We start from the raw sequence: 4,684 nt of genomic DNA on the forward strand, positions 1-4,684 counted from the left end.
ATAAGGTCAGTGTCTGCTCACCTGATTGCTGTTCTTTTCTGCTTCATGTCCCGTCCCCTGCCTGTATCTCTCCCTCAGTCTCTCCCTATCCTCAGCAGCTTCACTCATTCAGCACAACAGGGGTAGGGGACCCTGTCATCGTGAGGCTCATGGGTACATTAAACTCCTTTCCCAGCTCTGTGGCTCTCCAACTCTCTATCCCCAGCAGCTACACACTGGGGCAGGGAGCTCAACCTCAACAAAATAATAACTCTGATTTCTCCGGCAGCTACATGTGTGAATGAGCAGTGCTAAAGGTAACTACAAGTCCCAGCACTGCTCATCCACTCATGTTATTACTGTGACTGTCTGATAAAGCAAAGGGCTAATGTTAGAGCTGGGGGCGGGCTCTCCGCCAGATTGTGCAGCTGCTGGGGAAAGGGGAGAGAGTGTAGGTAAGCTAATTAAGAACAGCACAGACAGGGGGAGTTTCATATACACAGTATGGACAGCTATGGAGGAGAGTGGGCAAGCTGTCCAACCATCCTGGTCAGCAAGGACAGCACAGATTGAAAAGTGACCAAGTGCGGAGTACACTGGAAAAACAGTTTTTGTAATGATACTGTTTCTTTAAATCTCGGGGTTAAATCTTGCAGATTGAGACTCTTCCTGTAATAATTCCTCAAATAAGGGAAAGGTACAAGCCTCCTCAGCTGATTGTGCAGAAGGAATTGCAAACCGTGGAATTCAGAGACAGACTCGAGGAGTGGGTGTAGAAGCCCACTTACTGGCCCCTCCCTTTGATTGTAAGCCCTCAGGGGCAGGGCCCTCCTTACCATCTTGTCTTGATTTGTATTGTAATGTCTTTCTTATATTGTAAAGCCCTGCGCAAACTGTTGGCGCTATATAAATCCTGTATAATAATAATAATAATAATACAGCCCCTGTGTTCTGAGTCAACTATCAGACTGAGGTTTTTCCCATAAATGCAGACATAATAGCATAGAATTAATTCCTGGATAAAACTAACGAAGGATTTACCCCTGGGAGGGTTAAGGAAGACTCTGAGGAGTGCTGCCACTCCGGGACCAGTTAGCACCAGCAGGCTCCCTGTACTGTACTCAAAGGCAAAATCCCCACTCAGCATAGCTGAGGTGCACAGGCGGTCCAGCGGTTCCAAAACAGGCACATCTGGGCTTAGGGAGGCAGGATACAGGCAACATGCCTAGTCTTTGCCCCACCAGCAGGCATACAAACTAATCCTATTCTGGTGATAACCCAACATTTGGACTTTACTTTCACTTTCAGTGATAAGTCATCAGGACATATAATGATTGTGAATTTTCCTACCAGGGACACAGACAGCAATATAAACCTAACTGGCATTCGAATCCCTCTCCAATCTAACCAAGTCTAAAAAAAAAAAGTGTTGGCTTCAGTTGCACTTTAATGAAAGATTAAGAAAAAACACTTCCAACACTCAAGACACATTATCACTGGTACTGTTATTCGTCTTAAATACTTAGAATGGTTTTCAAACGTCAATGTGAGTGGGACTGAAGTCTCTTGTTATATGATTCTATGCAACTTCCCTTTTTTATCTTTAACACAGCTGAGGAATTGCAGAGTTAAAAGAGAACTATGGGGTAAGTGTTTTTCCCCATAGTTCTAAGGGTCACGGGAGGACAAATACTAGCGTCCTCCCGTGACCCAAAGCTCAGTATATCGCGAGCTACAGCTCGTGGTATACTGAGACCGCCGCAGCCGGGACGGAACCCGACAATGCAGTCTAGACTCAGTTGCGTGAGTGACAGCTGGCTCTGCCTATCCAGAGGCAGAGCCAGCTGTGCCCGCCCCCTGCCCCATCTGCTCCTCCAGTCAGCGCTGGAGGATCGGAGCGGGGAGGAATCCTTGCAGGGAGTGGTGACTGACAGTCACTGCAGGGACATGATCGAGAAGTGAGCGAACGCCGGTCACACGTCGGCTCGAACTATGAGGATGAGTTTTCACTCAGCTCCTAGTTCTCCTTTAAGAATATCTGTCCTGCACTCTCATAAGCTCAGATACTGATGTTCTCAAAACACTAGCAGGGTTATTCACAAAAGGGTGAAGAGTTTGGAGAAGACAGGATAAGTGAACAATCTAGGCCAAAATAGCCGATTTGGAAAAATCCTCCAATTCAGCTCACTTTCCAGTTCAGCTATGTTGTCCTAGATCGTTCACTTCTCCTGCCTTCTCCAAACTCTTCACCCTTTTGTGAATAGCACTGTTCTAGCTAACCATCAACGGGGTAAATGAAAAGACCATACGTTGATTCTCTGGCTTTCATACCTTCTGAGTTCCTGACTAGGAAGAAGTATACAGCACTTAAAATGATAACTGCAAAGCTGTTGCCTTAGAATGCAATTCACGTCATAAAGGTCTAAACAAATGAAACACTTTCCATCCGCCAAGGTTTTATTCGCATCCATCATATTCATATCTTTGGTGGGGCCCATGATTTGCAGCCTTCTGCTACAGCTGAAGGTCCCATACATCACTCTTTACATCCAGCATGCTTTGTGTGTCACGGATGACACCAGTTGTGTCCTATTGCCTAACTTCATAACATTCTTTAATACGAGGCAACGTCATGACTGTCCTTTACAAATATCGACACTTACATCACAATAAAGCTCAAATATTTCATGTCAAAATTAAAATATAGTTCAGTCTGCAAATATCAAACTGTGCAGTGATCTAAAAGGGTAGACGTACTGTAAGGGGGAAGTTGGAATTCAACAATAAATGACCGTTCTAAGAAATGATCATGACCTCAACATGCATTTTTTTTTGGCCCCTTGCAGACACCTCTAAAGTTGGCCAGCGCTAGCTCCAGACATCTTTACGATCTTGGGTTTGCATCCTTAATGCAAGAAATAATAGAAAATGCTAAATAAAAAGGTGCCCACTGATGTAATCACTTAGAAAACAAAAGGTGCAGATGGCTAATGGGGGACATTAGACCTCCTAGGTAACACGTGCATAAGATCCATATCATATTTGGTCTCCAACAATTCATTATTTCCTTCTGCTTAATAATATATTGGTTGTCAGGTTGTGATGGAAATAGAAATATAGATGTATTTATAAATCTGAATTTGAGGTTTTTAGAAAAATTGGCGATAAGAGTGTGTCCACTATAGTGCAAAAAAGTAATATAGAGACCCTTCAGACCCTTTGATTGGTTGTAGTTAGGTCTGCAATGCCCTCTCGAGGTCTACCAAAAAAAAGCTGCTGCAAATGGCAGCTTCAGTTCTTGTCTACCACCGAAACTACGAAGGAATGCCGAGTCATTTATGAAAGCCAGTGACTCCGATACATTCGATTGGACTCACTCTGCATGCGAAGTGGACTTCAAAGATTAGATGAACTTTGCTAAATATTTTTCACTTTTAATTCCATTTATGTTACTGTTGCTTTTTGTCTATTGTGTAATCATTTTTCTGTCAATATTTTCTTTTTAGCCTTATATCATAACTCCACAGGTGGTCCGACACCTCACCCCTACTCACAATCCAATAAACCATACACCTTAGTATCTTTGGGGTTTTAAGAGGCGTCAGACTCTAATTTCAAAAAGTAGAACGTTTATCGACATGTTTGGTTAAAATCCATCAGCAACATTAAAATTAAATTCTGCCTGCCATTGCCACATAGCTATTATATAAATGTATTTTTAGCTTCCATAAAAGTTATTTAATATATTGTTATTTAATAAAGTTATTGAATATGATGCAGTCCATCTTTGTAAGTAATGCTAATTATTTGGTCTTTTTCCACTGTGGCAGATGTATGTTGACTTCCAACGCGTTTCAATGATGTGCTTCCTCAGGGAATATGAGGCAAGAATCACTGAGTGGTCAGATTATTATGACCACCCCATCAGTACTTTGTTGGGCCGCCTCGTGACTCCACAAGATATTGAAAGGTGATGCGAGGAATCTGACACTGCACTGTTGCCCTTCTGTTGTCTTGTACCAGTCTTGCCACTCTCTGTTCTGCCCTAACATTGACTAGTCGCTGACGGCTACTATTCGCACCTTTAGACCCAGATTTTCGGCTGACAGTCCAGTCTTTAAACACTTTACTGCTGATTCTCTCTCCATGGCTCCGAGTGCCAACAATCATCCCACGTTCAAAGGCTGTTAAATCGCGTTGTTTCCCCGTATCTTCAGAAAGAAATAACTTCTACTGTCGTGGTAAACAACCTGCTTCCCTATTTATAATGGTCTGGCCCTCTAGCAACTTCAGAGCAAAATTATAGCTAATTTGCCTACAAACGTCAGGTGGTCATAATAATCTGGCCACTCAGTGTATATATACACAGTATATATATCATTATTATGAGATCTACCTTGCTCTTACCTACTAAGACATTTACAGAGCAGTATGGATCCACTCTGAAACATGGGGATCTAATTGTCCCCCATTTCCCAGATCAGGTGCAGTAGGACCACAGGGATATATGGAGTAGAGAGTTATTTCTCGATTTGCACCATATGCCATGCGGTAAACAGATCTGTCCACATTTCAGATATGTCAAAGGACACATATTTATACTAACCACTGGTAAGTGTTTCTAAATTGCTCTACTAATGTGTCCCAATTAGTTATATACCATGCCCATGTGTGTGTATGGCCACTACCTTTTGGCCATGTACTC

Source organism: Nanorana parkeri, unplaced genomic scaffold (genome assembly GCF_000935625.1).
Source record: "Nanorana parkeri isolate BGI_ZX_2015 unplaced genomic scaffold, ASM93562v1 scaffold13, whole genome shotgun sequence".
In the NCBI taxonomy this organism is placed as follows: Eukaryota; Metazoa; Chordata; class Amphibia; order Anura; family Dicroglossidae; genus Nanorana; species Nanorana parkeri.